Source organism: Macrotis lagotis, chromosome 5 (assembly GCF_037893015.1).
Source record: "Macrotis lagotis isolate mMagLag1 chromosome 5, bilby.v1.9.chrom.fasta, whole genome shotgun sequence".
Classification (NCBI taxonomy): domain Eukaryota; kingdom Metazoa; phylum Chordata; class Mammalia; order Peramelemorphia; family Peramelidae; genus Macrotis; species Macrotis lagotis.
Genome location: NC_133662.1, coordinates 232,931,515 through 232,951,394, shown reverse-complemented (window position 1 = coordinate 232,951,394; position 19,880 = coordinate 232,931,515). Strand labels below are relative to the sequence as shown.

At 39.0% G+C, this 19,880-nt stretch overlaps 1 protein-coding gene across 2 annotated transcripts in view; it reads right to left on the bottom strand.

The window, feature by feature from the left end:
• Positions 1–19,880, bottom strand: part of CCT6B (chaperonin containing TCP1 subunit 6B) — a 71,913-nt gene that overhangs the window by 50,192 nt on the left and 1,841 nt on the right. Inside the window, exon 2 of one of the 2 annotated variants that reach the window (XM_074188934.1) lies at positions 13,221–13,348. The exons of the other annotated variant lie outside the window; for it this stretch is intronic. The gene's annotated coding sequence lies outside the window, so the exon portion shown is untranslated. The remainder of the gene's footprint in view (positions 1–13,220; positions 13,349–19,880) is intronic. 2 annotated transcript variants of the gene reach the window in all.

Here is a 19,880-nt window from a genome sequence, read left to right as displayed (position 1 = left end):
TCCAAGTGTGTGATGCACATACATAAAGACACTTGTATGTGGCAGAAGATAAATACATAAATGCAAAGTTGTTGTCTTTCATTCTCAAAGAAGACCGTGACATCAGGGAGGTGATGCCACAACATGTAGGTGAGTTGGATTTGAGCTAAGTCACCAACCTCACTTTCTCCTCCAGAGCCAGCTGGGTCCAGTGCCTAGCTATGCGTCAGGACGACTGGAGATATCTCTGAATGCAAGGCAGTCGGGGTAAGTATCAAAGGTCTGAGGGCACATTTGAACTCGGGTCCTCTTGATATCCACTGTTCCACCTAGCTTCCCTAAGTGCAAAGTAACTAAGGAAGGGCTACTAGCATTTGGGAGTGAGAAATAGTTTGGAAAAGATTTCATATAAAAGGTGCTTCTTGAGTGTATCTGAAAAGAAGACAGCTTCTATGAGGTAGAAAGAAGTTTTCAGTAGTTTAGGCATCTGAGACAGACATTGCAAAGTCATTGAGGGGGGCCAGCTAAGTAGTACAATGCTACAGCCCTGGAGTCAGGAGGATCTGAGTTGAAATCCGGCCTCAAGACACTTGACACTTAGTAGCTGTGTGACCCTGGGCTAGTCATTTAACCCTGACTGCCTCACATCTCCAGTCATCCTGATAAATACCTGACCACTGGATCCAGATGGCTCCAAGGAGAAAGTGAGACTGGTGACCTAGCACAGCACCCCCTTACTCACATCCAATTCATGTGCTTGTCATGACATCACCTCCTGATGTCATAGTCTTCTAACAGAAGGACAAACATCTCTACTGCTTCACTTGATGAGGTTATTAGCTCCCAAGAATATAATTACCATCCCTGCTGATGATTCTCCTTTGCCTCAATCTCTGCTGACCTCCCATCTCATCTCAGCCACCTTTTAAACATCTTTAACCAGATGACGTGTGCTAAACAAAAATTATCTTTTCCCCCAAATTCTTTACCCTGAGCATCTCTCCTACTTTCCCTATGACTGTCGAGGGAAATATCTTCCCAGTCCCTCAGGCTCACAACCTGAACATCATCCTAGATTCTTCACCATCTCTATTTCTCACTGTCTCTCTCTGACTCCATCTATCCTACCACTTCATATCTGGACTATGGTAATAACCTACTGTTAGTCTGCTGGCCTCAAACCTCTTCCTTTTCACATCAAAGTGATTTTCCTAAAGTTCAAATCTAAATACATCACCCCTTTTTAAAAAACTCCAGTGGATTCCTCTCACCTCAGAGAACAAATACAAAATCTGTTTGGCTCTCTCCCAGTCCTGAAATGCATTCCCTCATTTCCATTCATTGATTTCCTCTAAGTCCCAACTAAAATCCCAACCACAGGAATCTTTTCCCAACATTTAATAATTCCTTCCCTTTTGATATTTTCCTATTTGTCATGTATATAATTTGTTTATATATCTTTTCTTGTCTCTCCAATTAGATTGTAAGAATCTTGAGGGCAAGGACTGTTTTGTTTTTGCCACTTTTGTTAATCCCAGTCCTTGGGGCCAGGCCTGAAACATCATAGATGCTGAATGTGTATTATTTAATTGACAAGGTAACACTGGAACCCAAGGAAATCCCGAGATATAGAGAGAAGAGACCTTATGACAACCCTCTGAGGAACACCAGCAATTTGCAGGCATGACAAATGAAGAATCCACAAAGGAGGCTAAGAAGGAGCAGTAGGACAGATAAGTGGAGGAGATTCAAGAGACCAATGACAAAAACTTGAGTATTCAGCATTCAGAAGAAAGTGATCAACAGAAGTTGTAAAGGTATAGAAAGATGAGTACTGAGAAAGTCATGAGATTTTGCAATTAAGAGATCATTGGTAAAATTGGAAAGGTAAATTCTGTTTAGGATGAGGTCAGAAGCCAAATCTTAGAGGGTTTGGAAGTGAAAGGAGAGGAAATGGTTCTTGAGTCCAATTTCTGAAATTTAACTGGCAAGGAGGAAAAGGAAATGGATAATAGAAAGGACAGATCAAGTGAGAGGTTTTGTTTTTAGGAATTAGGAGACATAGATACAGGAAGCAGAGAATAAGCCAGGGGACAAACTGGAAATGACAGTCTGTGGAAAAAGAAGGAAGGGAATGGGATCAAAGGTATATGTAAAGAGATTTGCTTTGGCCTGAAGTGACCCCTTCTGAAATTAGTCAAAGGAGAGCTAGTACGTGAAACTGAAGTATAGGAGATGAAGAGGGAAGAAAGGAATTTTTTCAATAAAATTATGAATAAGTCAACCTGCCAAGATTGGAAAAAGAAGGTACCTGAGGAGCAAGAAAAAGGTTTTAAATAGCTGCTAAGGAAATGCTATAACATTGAATAGAGGAAGAATAGAATGCTTTCCTACCAAGAGAGCCCAGTTGAATGTATGTAACTCATTGACAGCATATCCAGTCAGCACAGTGATTTTCTCCAGCTCTGTTCAGTCCTGAATGAATGGGAGAGGAGGAAGCAGATGGCATGAGTAGCCAAGACATGTTTGGCAAAGTAAGATATGCAGTAGGACAAGGATTCGGGTTCAGCTTCATTGGTTGGTTGGTTGGTATCTTTTGTTCTTGAAGGAAAATGACATCACTAGGTCAGGGTCAAGGATTACTGTTTCCAACTATGGTTGATCAAACCAATACGAGGTCTGAAGGCGCTACTCCAGGTTGGACACAAATGGTCCACATGAACATCTGGAGTGGAGGTGTCTATAAATTAGGGTGCTCATGTCTGTTCAATGCCATCCTCCATTCTGCTTTGCTCATGGAGCACAGCACCCTCTACCATGAGGGCAAGTTATGCTGGGCAATCCCATGCCAGTGTTTCCCCGAGTGCACAGAGAGATCTTGAGAGTGTCTTCTGCCCTTCATGTGAGCACTTGTGTGAGTTCTCCACAAAATAGTCTCTTGGGCAAACATTCCGTGTTACTCTAACATGGCCAGCCCATCAGTGTTGCTCTCTCTGCAGTAGAGTGAATGCTTGACAGTTTAGCTCGAGAAAGGACCTCAGCCTGGTTACCCTATCTTGCCAGTTGAGCTTCAGAATCTTCCTAAGACAAGTCAAATGGAAGTGATTCTTGGCTTGGCTCTGGTAGATTGTCCAAGATTCACAGGTAAATACAAGGTCAGCACAGCAGTTCTGCAGACCTTCAGTTAGGTAGTCAGTATAATACTCTTCTATCCCACACTTTCCTTCAGAGCCTCCCAAACACTGAGCCAACTCTGACAATGTGTATGTCAGCCTGTACACCCCTGGAAAGTAGACTGCCAAGGGAAGTGAACTTATCCACAGTATTCAAAACTTCTTCATTTGCTGTAACCAGTGGCTCCACATGTCCATGGTTGGCTATTGGCTGGTGGAGAACCTCTGTTTTCTTGGTATTTAGTTGTCAGACCAAAATTCACACATCAGCAACTAAGAAATGATCCATACTTTGATGCATCTCAGCTTCAGAGGCTACATTGAGTGTATCTTCTTGAGTATAAAAAAATCACAACCAACTTTCCTTCCATTTTCATCTTGGGTTGAAACTAGATGATAAGTAACAGAGCTTTTAGTTTGCACCCCCTTCTGAACTCTGGTCAAATTTAGACCTTTCTGTGCTAGATACGGGATCTCTTCTTGCCCTGATGCATACAGCCTCTCCTTGCCTTGGAGTGCTCAGTATGGTTCCTGGTCAGATCTGACCACCAGGGTCTGCAGACTTCTCTGGCTGCCTTCTAATGTGTACCTGTTGTGGAAAAATAACCCTGATTTTTTTCTTGGATTTTCCAATCAGGATTTGGCCTGGTGCATTTTCTAGATCTGTCTGGAGGAATTGTCAGTGGGGGAGGGGAGGGACTGGTTATACTTCTTCCAGTTCCTCTGCCACCTTGGCTCTTTGTTGTTGTTCACTTTTTCATCATATCTGACACTTCATGACCTCATTTGGGTTTTACTTTTTGAGGGGTATTAGAGTGGTTTTCCATTTCCTTCTCCAGTTCATTTTACAGTTTAGGAACTGAGGCAAACTGACTTTCCCAGGGTCACAAACTCAATGACTGAGGTCAGATTTGAACTCAAGATAAATCCTCCTGACTACAGGTTCAGTGCTCTCTCCACTCTCTGAGCACTATCTAGTGTTCTATACTAGCTGCCCCACCTTGGCTCTACCTTCTTCTTAAAACTGAATTGTGTGGCAATGCTATTTTACAAGCAATGCAATTTTCCACATTTAAGACAACTAAAACATTTTTGACAGTTCCTCAAGCTGAAAACTTTAGTTTTTGAAAAGCTAAAACTTTAGTAAAATTCATTTCAGGTTGACTTTTGCTTGGAGTGGGATTGCAATGAATTTCTTTGATGACCCTCACCCCTGAGTATTTGTTTATGGACTTGTTTATAATCACATTAGTAATTTTTTAAATTTAAAATTTTTCAATTGAATGTGAATTATTTTTTAACCTCACCACAAGGTGGAAATATCGGCAGATTCAGACAGGTTCCCCTTTAGTCTAGGACTCCTGCCAAGGAATTTCAGGGGCTAGAGCATTATACCAAGTCATTCTCCATAATGGGGTCTCTCTGCTCTGGACTCAGAAATGATGTTCAAACTGGGTTCAGTCCTTGGGAGCCTATTCTCTAATGAGAAAGTTTGGCTTCCTATTCTCAAATTTCAGGCTCATTTAGCTTATTTCTTTGCAAACTTCAGACTGGGCCAGGGACTGAAACTAAGAGCCAGCTCTAATTTCTCAACCACAGAACTGCTATTTGCCTCTGTACTTGCTCCCTGCTCAATACAAAACCTGGGGCCCACAACTGCTCCTTGCCCAAGATTGCCACCCTTAGAGGCACGTCCCCTCCTTAGTTACCCACTGTATCTGTGACAGGAACTGGGCAGTAAGTAACAGACTTGCTAGTGGCAGCCTTTGCTGGCATTCTGCACATCCCTTTCGGTTGACCTAGGTTGGACCCTGGTGCTTAGCCCCAGCCTCTTGCAGTCCCTGTGCTAGAATGTGACTCATGATTGTTCATGGCTAGACCTCAATCCCCAATATCTGCATTTCCCTGCCTGTCTCTGCTTACAAGGGTTGAAAAAAATTGTGATATTTTTCCCTTGAATTTACTAAGCAGGGCTCTATGTTATGTTTTCTAGATTTTTGTGAAGGGATTGTAAAAGGGAGCTCAGCTATACTTCCAACTACTCTACTTTCTTGGCTCACTTCCTGCCTTCATATATTAACTTCTTTGTTTTTTGTATTTGGAATATTTGTTGGTGTTCCCAAAGTTCAGAACAACAAAAACTAGAGAAGGTAATCTGTTCAAGATTGTGAGTAGGAAGTTAACAAGTGAATGATCAAACGAAGGTGAAAGCAGTGTATAAGAACTTCTATCCAGAAGTCTGACCATCATATCCTCTGTATCTTAAAGGGGTTAACAGGGACCTAGGAATGTTTTTCTAATTTATTTTTTTTATTTATTTAAGACAATGGGGTTAAGTGACTTGCCTAAGGTCACACAGCTAGGCAATTATTAAGTGTCTGAGGTTGGATTTGAACTCAGGTCCTAGAATATTGTTTTTAAGATGTCTTAGAGTCAGAAAAGCAGCAGCCAGTGGTGAGAGAGAAAATGAAGATAAAAAACAGGTGATTAATGGATCCAGGTCATAGAGTAAGTAATTAACAAATCATTATTGAATATCTGTGATTTTTCAAGGCACTATGCTAAGTTCTCTGAGACATATCAAGATTTAATAGAGGGGCGGAGCCAAGATGGCAGCGTGAAGGCAGCATTCCTGACAACTCTGAGCCCCCAAACCCCCCCAAAAAACAAACAAATGAGGGCTCTAGCCAAAATTTAGAGGGGCAGAACCCACAGAAAGACTGATACATTTTCCCAGTCCAAGATAACTTGGAACCTCCACAGGGAAGGTGTGCTTCACCAGGACCTGGGGTGGGAAAAAAAGCCACTGCACAGCCCAGCCCAGAGATCACCAGCAACAGCTTGAAGGGAAGAGAAGAGAACTCTGCTGCACCTGGGTGAGTGTGGAGTAAGAAGCACCAACCACAGAACCTGCAGCGAGAATCAGGAGAAAGCATCCTGCACCCCCAGAGAAGGGTAGGGAAGTCTGCAGAGATCTCTCTGCTCTCCCTGGGGCAGGATGCAGTTTAGGCTTCCTTACTAAGATAGCTGGATCCAGCCTTATAGCCCCAGGGCAGAGGGCAATGCTGTTGTCATCTACATATCAAAGCACAGGAAAGAGCCCTTAAGATCTTGGAGAAATAAAGGTCCCAGTGGGCTGTCCCCCTCCAAAAAAAAAAAACCCAAAGCCTTGGAAATGCTGTAAATTAGCCTTGGGCTGAGGAAATGAGTAAACAACAGAAAAAGAAGGATCTGACCATAGAGAATTACTTCAGTCCTATGGAAGGTCAAAACAGATACTCTGATGATGACAAAATCAGCTTCTGTATCCAAAACCTCCAAGACACACAGATGGGCACAGATGAGCTCAAAAAAGACTTTGAAAAGCAATTAAGGGAGGTGGAGGAAAAATTGGGAGGAGAAATGAGAGCAATGCAAAAAAATCATGAAAACCAAATCAAAAGCTTGGTGAAAGAAATACAAAAAAATACTGAAGAAAATAATATGTTAAAACCAGTTTAGGCCTAATGGAAAAAGCAAAACAAAATGCAAATGAGGAGAAGAATGCCTTAAAAAGAAGAATTGGCCAGCTGGAAAAGGAGATGAAAAAGCTCTCTGAAAAAAATAACTCCTTCAAAGGCAAAATGAAAGTAAAGGAAGCTGATGACTTTGCAAGAAATCAGGAAGAAATAAAACTCTTCCAAAAAAGCCAAAAATTAGAAGAAAATGTGAAATATCTCATTGGAAAAACAACTGACCTTGAAAACAGATCCAGAAGAAATAATTTGAAAATTATTGGACTATCTGAAAGCCACAACCAGGAAAAGAGCCTAAACTTTATTTTTCAAGAAATAATACAGCAAAATTGCCCTGAGATCCTAGAAGGTGAGGGTAAAATAGAAATTGAGAGAATTCACCGGTCACCCCCTGAAAGGGATCCCAAAAGAAAAACTTCCAAGGAATATTATAGTCAAATTCCAAAACTCCCAAATCAAAGAGAAAATTCTAAAAGCTGCCAGAAACAGACAACTCAACTACCGAGGCTCCATAGTCAGGATTACACAAGATCTGGCAGCATCTACATTAAGGGCTCATAGGGATTGGAATATGATATTCCAGAAGGCAAAAGATCTTGGTTTACAACCGAGAATCAATTACCCAGCAAAACTGAGCATCCTCTTTCAGGGGAAAAGATGGATTTTCAATGAAACAGGAAACTTTCAAACTTTCCTAATGAGATGACCAGAGCTGAACAAAAAGTTTGATCTACAAGTACAGGACTCTGGTGAACCACAGAGGGGGTGGAAGAGAGGGCTAACTATGAGGAACTTGATGATGCTGAACTGTTTGTATTCCTGCATGGGAAGAAGATATTGATAACTCATATGAACTTTCTCATTTATAAGAGCAGTTAGAAGGAGCATATATAGATAGGATATAGGAAGGAGTGGAATATAATGGTATGATGTGGTAAAGGGATGGAATCAATGGGCAATGGGGGAAAGTACTGGAAGGAAGGAAAAGGAGATGAAGAAGAAGCTGAGAGATTTCAAATAAGAGTAAAAAAAAGCTTTTTCAATGGAGGGGAGGGGGGAAGGCAAGGGGGAATGAGTGAGCCTTCATTCTCATCAGAAATGGCTCAGGGAGGAAATCTGTCTTGCCCTAGAGAAGGATGGGAAGAAAGGGACAGGATGAGGGGAAGGGGGGAATAGGTGACAGAAGAGAGGAAAAATCAAGGAAGAGGGTACTCAGATACAACACGCTTTTGGACAGGGCCAGGATGAAAGGAAAGAATAGAATAAATGAGAGTGGGGAGGAATAGAGTGGAGGTACAGCTAGTGATAGCAACTGTGGGGAAAATATAGAAGCAACTTCTCTGGTGGACTTATGATAAAGAAAGGAACTCACCCCAGAGAGAGAGAGACATTGGAATGTGAACACAGACTGAAGTACATTTTTTTTTCTCTCTATTCTTCAGGTTTCCCATCTTCTTGGGGGAAGGGGGTTTATGTTTATTCTTATGTTTATACTTATAACATTCAATTTACATCACTGTATGGCATGGAAACAATGTAGAGACTGTCAGACAGCCTGTGGGGAGGAGGAGGGGGAAAAATTGTAGAATTCAGAGACTTGAAAAAAAAATGATGGGTATAATTTACTATTGTATATAATTGGAAAACAAAATGTTTTAAAAAAAAGATTTAATAGGACAATCTTAGTGTCCTAACAATCGAGTTGGGGGAAAAAAAACATGGGAAATTAAACAATATAAGAGATGTCACAAAGGTAGAATATGATAATTATATGATTGATTATGATAATCACATAAATAATGTGTTAATTTCAAAAGAAAGAAATTCTCCCATTGGATTAAAGAAATGAGAAGACCAGGCTGGAGTAGTCAAGTAAAACTTAATGGAAATTGAATCTAAATTGGAGCTTAAAAAATTGATAAAATCTGGATAAGTGGGGAGGAGAGAGGGAATAATCAAGAAAAATTAAGAGATTAAACACACTCAAGAATAATAATTTGGTTGAAATTAATATAATTAGTCTGATTGAAAGATTTATGTCAGAAGATAGGGTGAGGGGGCAGGCAGCTAGGTGGAGCAGTGAATAGAGCACCAGCCCTGGAGTCAGGAGGACCTGAGTTCTGATCCACCCTCAGACACTTACTAATTACCTAGCTATGTTACCTTGGGCAAGTCACTTAACCCCATTGCCTTGAAAAAACCCTAAAAAAAAAATAGGGTGAGATCAACTGGGAAGGCAGGCAGGCAACAGATCATGGAAAAACTTTAATATCAAACTTACAAAGTTGTATTTTGACCTGCAAGCAAAGGGTAGGTGGGTCGTTTTGTTTTTGTATTGTACTTGTAGGTTGTTGTTTTCTTATGTTTTATGGAGTTGATGCAATAAGAACAACGTTTTTGAAAAATTGACCTCAGTGAGCAAAAGGCAGGAGAGTAATTTTTAATATGACAACAATATTACAAAGACAAACAACTGTGAACGTCTTTAAGAACACTTATCAATGCCATGATCAACCATGATTCCAGAGACCTAAAGAAAGGTGATAGACTCAAGCTATAGAATGAGACAGATATTTTGGGTCTTGATATATCTAATGCCTGTCTTAATTTCTTAAGAGAGGACTTATACAGAGTTTCAGGCTTTAGTTAGTCACCTCTGTCATAGAACAGCAATAACCTGTTGTCCCAACCTTTGGAAGAAGAGAATTTGTCTCTCTTTTACCACTGATTAGGTGGAATGATAATGACAAACTTGTTTTGCTTGATTATGCATATTTGTTAGAAAAGTTTGGCTTTTATTTTTCTTTTATTTTCAAATGAAGAGAGAGATGTGAAAAGGAAGTACTAATGAGGCTGCCGCTGAAGTATTTTAAATGTTCAGAAGATAAAAAGAACAAACAACTTTGAGAGTCACATTTTAAATTTATTATATATATTTAAAAGGAAAAATACTGAGCATAAGAGATTTGCAGTTTCATTTGCAATCCTTTTTCTGTCCTGCTTTGTATGTGAAAATATACATTTTATTTGGTAAGTTCAGAATAAAAATGTTTTTAATGATCTTACAGGACTAAACATAATGCATTAGAAAGGATAGAGACTGGAAGCTGGAAGACAAGATGCTATATATGCTCTTCACCCCTGTAACTATAAGATAAAATACATTCTATCAAAGGATATAGGAGATCTCCTTTAAAAAGGCTTATTAGGACATTTATAACAAACCAAAATACTGGTCCAAAGATCAGAAATTACATAAGGATGCAAAGGGAGAATACAGATGAGGAAAGAGGTTAGGGCACAGCCATACACTGAAGTCAAATGTTCTTAACCTGGATTCCACGATCTTGTTTTGTTTTTTTTTTAATTTTCTGATAAAAGTATTTTAGTATAATTGATTTTATAATCTATGGCTTTTATTTTATACATTTAAAAATATCATTCTGATAAAGGATCCATAGACTGTGCCAGACTGCCAAAGGATGAGCCCATGACACAAAAAAAGGTAAAGAACCTCAATTTAAGTCTTATAATATTATTCTACCTAATCAGAGCCAAAACTAATTCTCTTCTTCCATAGGATGGGACAAGAAGCTGTTGGCATTCTATGATAGAGGTGACTAGCTACGATCTGAAACCGTGTAAGTCCTCTCCTAAGAAATTAGATATTAGAGATGTCAAATCCCTTTTATTTCCTATTACAAAGCCTTGTGTCATATAGAGAGAAGGATATCAGTAGAAAGAATAGTACAGATGCATCTGTCTTGGATCCCACTTTGGGAGGGTCCCTACCACTTCTGCACCAGGCTTAGATGTTGAAGCCTAAGTCAGGTCTTTGGGAGAAACCAAGAAAGGAAAGAAAAAGAAAGGAGGGAAGAGAGGGAAGGAAGGAGGAAAGAAGGAAGGAAAAGAGGAAAGGAAGGGGAGGAAGACCCCCAAAACAAATTCTTCCTACCTTCTGACAAGTTACTTTGGAACCTGGCATTTCTTCTAAATATCATTCTCTTATTTTGAAGAGAACTTCACCATTAAGCTACATTGGAAGTAAGGACCAAACTAGGGAATAATATAATGAAAACCCCTCCCCACTGGATTTATCACAATTCCTTTATTAAAAGAAATATTGATCTGCAGCATCCTCAAATGGTAAACAACATTGGTTTATAAAATATTAGCATTTCAGTAAGTCTCCTGAATCATATTGTCTAAAAGTATGAAACCTGCAGTCCATAAGACTCCTGAGTGCAGCCTAAACCAGATTAAAATGTAATGGGGGGGGGCAGCTAGGTGGTGGAATGGATAAAGCACCGGCCCTGGAGTCAGGAGTACCTGGGTTCAAATCCGGTCTCAGACACTTAATAATTACCTAGCTGTGTGGCCTTGGGCAAGCCACTTAACCTTCCATTTGTCTTGCAAAAACTTAAAAAAAAAAAAAAGAGAGAGACACTAAAATGTAATTGGGGGATATTTAGCAAAATAAACAAAAGTACAATAGAAAATAAATAACATGAAACTTTCTGAGTCAGCATGCAGCCTGTAGGAGTCTATATGTATGGTTTAATGGCCACTGTTTTTGAGTTTGACACCAATGTTCTATCTCGTCCAACCCATACCTGCACAGCGCCCCATATGGCATCTCTGTGCAGTGGTGATACAGGCTCTGCTCAAAGACCTCTAATAATGTGGAACTTACTAACTATTGAAGCACATCAATCAACATTAAGTACCTACTATTTATAAGAACCCAGTGAAGCACTAAGAAGAGTTTCAAAAATGAAACAGTTTCTGCTCTAAAAGAGCTCACAGGGGTCAGCTAGGTGGTACAGTGGATAGAGCACCAGCCCTGGAGTCAGGAGTACCTGAGTTCAAATTCAGCCTCGGACACTTAATAATTACCTAGCTGTGTGGCCTTGGGCAAGCCACTTAGCCCCATTGCCTTGCAAAAACTAAAAAATTAAAAAATTAAAAAAAGCTCACATTCTGTCATGGAAATATAATTGCATACATATATATGCAAGAGATACATAGAGTACACAAAGGGTAACCTTGGCGAGAAAGACTTAAGAAGCAGAGGAAACTGGGAAAAACATCCTACAGCTTTCCTAAGGAAGGTGAAATTTGACCCAAGGAGCATTCCAGGTAGGGGAGACAGTCAAAACCCTATCATGAAATTGGGAGAGAAAACACTGTGTGTGAAGAAAGCAATAGGTCACTATGGTTGTACTATAGTGTGAAAGGAGAGTCACCTGGAAAGTACTGGAGAGATAGGAGAAGGCCAGGGTGATGGGAAGATTTAGATGCCAAACAGAGGAATCTATGCTTGATCCTAGAGGTAATAGGGGATCACTAGAATTTATTGAGGGACAAAGACAGATTCAAGCTTAAGGAAAATTGCTTTGGCAGCTGAATGTAGCAAGAACAGGGAGGTCATAGTGAGGATGAAGAATAGGTTTAGGAGAAGCAAGGCATAGGGAGATGATGAAATGATAAAACTTATTATAGTCCTTTGGAGGAATTTCAAGAGTTCTTGATCATGGAAGTAAATACTTAGGAGTGATGACAAAATCAAGAATTTGGCCATTTCTTTAAATAGCTGAGGTGTAGGTCATGAAAAGTGAATAGTTAGAGGAACTGGGAGGTTACAGAACAGTATCACAAATATTGAAATCCCCACCATAAAGGCAAGAGTTCAGATGAAAAGAAAGACTGAACCAGGAACTAAATTCATTGACAAAGAAGGAAGAATATTTTATGGAAATAAATAGAAAACAGCCACTAGGATTTGAATTGGGTGATAATTTTGAATAGAATAAAGTAAAAGACATGGGCTTTAAACTTGCATCCAGTGAATATGAACTAATTCAAAGACCTTCAACCACAAGCTGAGTTTATTTGAATGAGCACCATGTGTGAAGAGAAGAAATCACTAGGTAGAGATCTTGTAAAGATTAAGGCAGTTCATCCAGCTATTCAGGATAGTTCCATGGTGGTCAAACTAGGTCAGGATGCTTAAAACCTACCAAGGCATATTATTGTCTCTTTCTCCAGATAAATATGCAATCTAATTAACAAAACTGTGAAAAGTTGCATAAATTAAAAGGAAGCAAAGTTAGAACAAATATGAAATTTGAGTTTGAGACTCCAGGACTAGGAAAACCTCTGGAGAATTCATTTAATCTTGATACTAGGAATATAGAATTAGATTAGTTTTCTGGTTGTCTGTCACTGTTCTTGCTTAGGGAAACAAAGTCCAAGCACTAATCCCTTTGGAATGCCTAATGCATACTCATTAAATTTATTTACCTAAGGGAGTAGTAAAGTCACCAAACCAACTCATGTAACTCACAAAGAAAACAACTATCAAGTTCTAAGAACTGAGACAATTTTTTCCTAGTAAGATGACTAATTCTTTCTGGTGTTATTTTCCCCTCCCACTTTTTAAAAAATGTTTTATTAGAATTTTTTTAAAAATTCTATTGTTTGATAACATCCCTCTCAACCCCATCCCCAGCAATAAAAAGTTTCCCATAACAAAGAAATATAACTTCCTCACTTTTCTTGTGATGTTCCTAAGGTCCAAACTCATTCTGATGAAAGGGGGAATGAAGGAGAGATGTATATCTACAGGTTTCCTCTCTGTTGTACAACAGGGATTCCTCTCACCTCAGGAAACCAAAGATCCTGGAGAGGAATGGGTAGAACTGTTTATTAGAATAAAAGCAAAGATGGTATGTTTATTACATCTCCAGATGACATCAAGCTAAGAGGGGTAGTTAACATACTGGATGACAGAAACTCAATAGATACAATTACGAATCATATCTAATAAGATGAAATCTAAGAAAAATAAGTGGTATAAAGGATGTCATCCTATTAATATGTTTGGAATAGACGATCCCTTAGCAAGAGCTTGGTATAGCCCATATTCTACTTTAGCATACTCATATATCGATATAATTTTGAGGAAGCCAGTAGTACATTGGGTGAAGCCTTTGTGGAGAATATTTGGAGGATATAGACAACAGCCACATAAGATGGGTTGGCATGGTGTATTGAAAATTATATCACTAAAGGAAATAAGTATATTAATGAGATCACAGATCCATTGTAGAATGGAATTTAAATGTAAAATCTTACACATGGGTTCAAAAAATCAATAACATAAATGTCATGCATGCCCATGGTATTCTGAGTACCCCTTAGGGCCCCCCCCCTCTACTTTTCAGCTTTCTTTCATATGCTGTCTTCCCTCATTAAACTGTTAGCCCCTTTAGGAAAGTAATCGTCTGTGCTTAATGGTAGACAATAAATGTCTGTTGAATTTAACTGTAATCACTCCATTAAAAAGGTCTTGATAACTTGTATTGGAGCAATATTCACTAATATCCTTGCCACAAAGGCTGAGGAAACTGTTCTCTAGATGTAATTGGTTCATAGGATTAGGGCTTAAGCCTTAAGAAATTTCCAGGTCACTCTAGATTTAAAAAAAAAAAAGTCAATGCCCTTATCAGCAGGAACCTCCTGACCCACCACACCTTTCTGACCCTCCTCTTCATGGAGATTGGAGTGGTGGTGCAGAGTTGTGTCTAACTGAGCCAATATTATATCCTTTCTGAGTGTACCTTTCATGCTACTGGTTTTTTTTTGTTTGTTTGTTTTTTTAGGTTTCTGCAAGGCAAATGGGGTTAAGTGGCTTGCCCAAGCCCACACAGCTAGGTAATTATCAAGTGTCTGAGCCCGGATTTGAATCCAGGTACTCCTGACTCCAGGGCCCGTGCTCTATCCACTATGCCACCTAGCTGCCCCTTTTCATGCTACTGTTAAGGAATTTTTTTGGTTAAGTATTGGAATGACCTACAATTGTTGAATCTCATTCCAATTCCAAGCCTGTTCCAGGGCTGGCTCAGGACACCTGGTGACCAACCTCCTATAAACCTAGGCTTCTCTAATTTAATGAGACTGGACTTCCATATCTGCAAACATACTGAAAACCCTTCGCAACTTAGGACTGCCAGAATTTGTGTTCCAATGATATAGCCTTTGAGAGCCCAAGGTCAAGGTCATCTCATCCCACATTGTCTTGTATAGGACTTGGGCACAGGGGATATTAAGAGCTAGACTGCCAATACTTTTAAAACAATAATAGTAATTTTTTTCTATATTTGTGTCTTGCTCTTAATTTTTTTTTACCATACTCATATACATCACTTCCTTAGAGTCTCACAAGATCTTCCTCCAATTCCTGACAACTCCTACTCCTAACCCTCAAAACAGACGTCTCCCAAAGAGTCAGGGCCAAATAATGGAACTAGAATGTGGAGTGAGTTGGTCCCAAGGCAAGCTGATGGCCAGCAGTTAGATCTGGCTCATCTCCCAAACTAGGTTTCTTTCAATGATGACATGCTATCTATTTAGGGAAGAGATGAAAAAGCAGTTTCTAATTAAGCTTAAGGAAATTGGCTATTAAATATTAGGGAATATAGATAAAGATAGGTAATCTTTCAGACCTCATCAGGAAATGGGGAAGCAATAATATAGAGTGTTTCTGTGGGTTTTGGATTTGATTCAAAATAACAAATATTAATTAAGCGCTTACAAAGTATAAAATATTGGGCGGCTAGGTGTCACAGTGGATAGAGCACCAGCCCTGGAGTCAGGAGTACCTGAGTTCAAATCCAGCCTCAGACACTTAATAATTACCTAGCCGTGTGGCCTTGGGCAAGCCACTTAACCCCATTGCCTTGCAAAAATTAAAAACAACAACAAATAAAAGAAACCCAAAGTATAAAATATTATGAAGGACAAGCATGGCAACATCAGAACCCTGATACTTTGAATAACTTATATGTGGAAGCAGTTTTAGGAGATGGAGGAAAGTCCTGCATCCTTTGTTTCCATGAAGTTTAGGCTTCACACAAGGTGCCATACCCATTTGTCCCTCTGTGACATTACTATTTCTCATATCATTCAATAATTCAACAAACAGCTATAAAACACCTGCTTTGCATCATACACTGTGTCAGGGTATAGGCTTTGAAAAACAGGACTTCATCAGATGGAGACAGAAGGAAGGGAAGATGCTAAAAGCAGAAAAATTCAAATCCTAACCTACTTCCCCCAATTTCATGACAAAAATTTCATTACTCTCCAGTTTACTAGGAGCACAGAGGAGAACAGCTGCTCCCCAAAATTCTTTGCAAATGGCAGGGTTCTGTTCAGTAATCCTCAATGGCTCCCTGTTGCCTTCAAGTTAAAAGCACATGTTTTTTTACCTTGGGCAGCTTGATGGCACAGTGGCTAGAGCACCAACCTTGGAGTCAGGAGGCCAGGAGTTCAAATCCAGCCTCAGACACTTGATACTCACCAGTTGTATGATCTTGAGCAAGTCATTTCAGTCTGATTGCCTCAAATTCAGGGCCATCTTCAGTTGTCCTAATTCACATCTGGCCACTGGACCCAGGTAGCTCTGGAGGAGAAAGTGAGGCTGATGACTTAGCACAGCCCCCCCTTTACTCAAATCCAATTCATGTCCTTGTCTCATGGTATCACCTCCCTGATGTTATGGCCTTCTTTGAGAATGAAGGACAATCATCATCATCATCATCATCATCATCGTCATCATCATTGTGGCCCTACAATAATCTTGCCCTCTACATACAATTTCATCCTTAACTTCTACTCCTCTGCTCCAGCCAAACTCTGCTCACCCCACCTACAGGCCTATGCTCATTCTCTTTAACCTATCTGAATTGTCCTACCCCAGAGAGGCAATGGGTCTAGTGCAAGGTCATCAGATAGTAAGTAAATTGAGATTTAAATCTTCAAATACATTACTTTCTCCACATACTCTTTGCCACCTCTCTACTTGTCTAAAGGAATGGAGAATGGAATCTGACCTCAGAGGGTTCCTACAATTCATTGCCTCCAAGTGAAATGAGGAAAGGAAAGCACCAGAAACCTCCCTCACTAAAGAAAACTCTGGCCATTTCTGTCCTAGAAAGGAAGAGAACAAAGAGCTTATTTGAGATGTTACATATTCCTTGCAGCTGTTCCCTTTTAAATATTTATCTTGGCAAATGACACTAACATCTTTACAACTTATTTTAATTATGTGCCTTTTAAGCAAATCAAGTTGTAAAATCAGCTCTATCTACTGAGATTTATGGAATTCATAGCCTGACTCTTATTAAAAAAAGAACTATTGAGAATGTTAGCCAGGGGGATACACAGACAGTGATGAAACATTTCTCTCTTTCCTCTCAATGGTTTCCAACCTTTTCTAGATGAGTTGCCTGGAAAATGGAAATAGAAATCCTTCTATTTCCCAAGGTTGTTTGTTTGCTATTTTCCTGTTTTGAAGAACCACAAAGCATTTTTGAGGTGGAAGCTATGGATGGGACAGTCTCAAATAGGGAAACTGAGATTCTGGCAAAGAAAAGAGCCTAGATTCCCAAGAGGAAATATGATTCAAAGACAGAAAGGACTAGATGACTTCTGGAGGTCTCTGCAAGACTGAGGTCTTTGAGGAACAGACATGAGCAGTGTCTTTTCTTACAGACCAGGCACATCTACCCAATGGCTAAGCCCCTAAGGCTTCCACATCAGATGGCCCCTTTGCCATTTGACCAACATCAGATCCTGAAGTAAATTAATCTCCTGTGTCAGTACAGTAATTGGAGAAAACTACAACAAAAATATCTAGGTGCTTAATTAATGGTATGCCAATGATAGCAGCTAGGTGCATAGAGTATTGGGTCTGTAATCTGGAAGACTTACTTTCCTAAATTCAAATCCATCCTCAGACACTTCCAAGTTGTGTTATCCTGAGCAAGTCCCTTCATCCTAATTATCTCGGTTTCCACATCTGTTAAATGAACTAGAGAAGGAAATGTCAAACCACTACAGTATCTCTACCAAGAAAACTCTAATTGGGGTCATGAAAGGTCAGACAAAATGAAACAAAAATAACATGGTGATGATATGCTATTACAAGAGTTGTGAATTAGCTTAAACTACTGTAGAAATCAATTAAATTTATGAGAAATACATTAATAAATGATTCATATTTTTTGATCCAACTTTCCAACTATTAGGCATATAACCCCAATGAAGTCAATGATATATATGTCAAAATTTTCAAAGTAATACCGCTTTGTAGGGGAAAAAAAGGTAGGTGTTCATGGATTAGGAAATTAGGAATTTTTTAAAACATTAATAATAAGCATTTATTAAGCACCTACAAGGCACCATGCTAAGCAACTATTTCATTTGACTATCATAACAACTCCTTGAGATAGGCACTACTGTCATCCTCATTTTATAGTTGAGAAAACAAAGAAAATGAATAAGTGAATTCCCATAGTCTGAGGCTGGATTTGCACCTAGGTCTTCCTTACTTCATATTCGGAATCTATACACCTAGCCCAACAAGTTGTGGCATATGAATGTAACAGACTATAGGCAATGTGGTATAATGGAAAGATTCAGAGCACATGGATTCATGTCCTACCTTATTAGGTAACCTTGGATCTGTTGCCTAATTTCTATAAGTCTCATTTTTCTAATCTGCAAAATGGCAGGGTTAATCCCAGATTATTGCATAATAATACAGCAAGGATTTTGGCAAATATACAGAGCACCTGGGATAGTGTTTCCCCACCTGAAAACATAGAGGATCCTGTTTCCAGGAGAGTCAAGAGAATGTATGTGTACATCATCTCCAGTACCTTGGACAGTACCTCAGAACCTGGTGATAGTGATGTCAAAAGCAAAATACGTCAATAAAATATTCTTTTAAAAAATTCCTGAAAGGTTAATGTTGACAGAAGCATACTTCAAGATCTCCTTTTCTCCAGCTGAATACTAAGCTACCTGGGAACCTACAGGATCTCTTATAAAGTTGTTCTAATTTGTATGAACTATATTGTCACTATCTTTTATTCTGTTTCCTCATCTGTATAAAAAAAAAAGACTTTAGAATACCACCCAGGGATGGAGACAGGATTTGTGTTTTCATCATCAGTACAGGAAATCCTCAGTGAAGAGCCAGTCTACCAATGTAGCCTGGTGCCTACTGTACAAGTTATACTACTACAAAGTTGACTTGCCAAGGGTCCTACAGCCAGTATGTGTCAAAGAATGTACTTGAACCCAAGTCTGGCTTTGAGGCCAGGTCCTACTCACTATTCTCTTACCACAGTGTCTCTGACTTTGTGCAGTTTTAAGTTTTACTAAAGTTATTAATAATATGGGGTTAAAAAGTGAGTAAAACTATTTCCAGGGGTATATTGGTACATGTTTAACAATTGGCTCTCCAGGGAGGGAAAAGTATGCTCAACATACTTTTAAACTTAATATTGCATTATTGACTTTTCTCTATCCTTTCTTAAATCTAAACTGTCAGCAAAACAATAAATCAAGTCCTTTCACTAAGGCATTGTTGGTCTAGTTGTGAACTGATCCAGCCATCCTGGAAAGCAATCTGGAGCTATGCCCAAAGGGCAAATAAAACTCTACATACCTTTTGATCCAGTGTGTATCCCAAAGAAATCATAAAAAGAGGAAAGGATCCACATATACAGAAATATTTATAGCAGTTTTCTTTGTAGTATCAAAGAATTGGAAATTAAGGGGATACCCATCAATGGGGAATGGTTGAACGAATATGAATGTGTTGGAGTACTATTGTTCAGTAAGAAATCATGAATGAGCAGATTTTAGAAAAGCCTGGAAAGATGTAGATGAATGAATCTGAGTAAAGTGAACAGAACCACGAGAACATTAATAGCAACATTGTGCAATGATCAAATATGATGGACTTAGCCCCCCTCAAGCAGCACACTAATCAAAGACAATTCTGAAAGACATGTGATGGAAAATACCAACCATATCCAGAGAAAAAACTATGGAGTCTGAATGCAGACCAAAGTATACTATACCTTTAAAATTTTTTTTTGTTTTATGGGTTTTTTCACCCACTCATGCATTGCTAATAATAATTAATAATATGAGATATGATTACAAATGTATAACCTATACAATAAAAATATAATATGGGATATGACTATAAATGTATAACCTACACTAATAATAATATAATATGGGATATGATTATAAATGTATAACCTATACTACTACTAATAATAATATGGGATATGTCTATAAATGTATAACCTATACTAATAATAATATGGGATATGATTATAAACATATA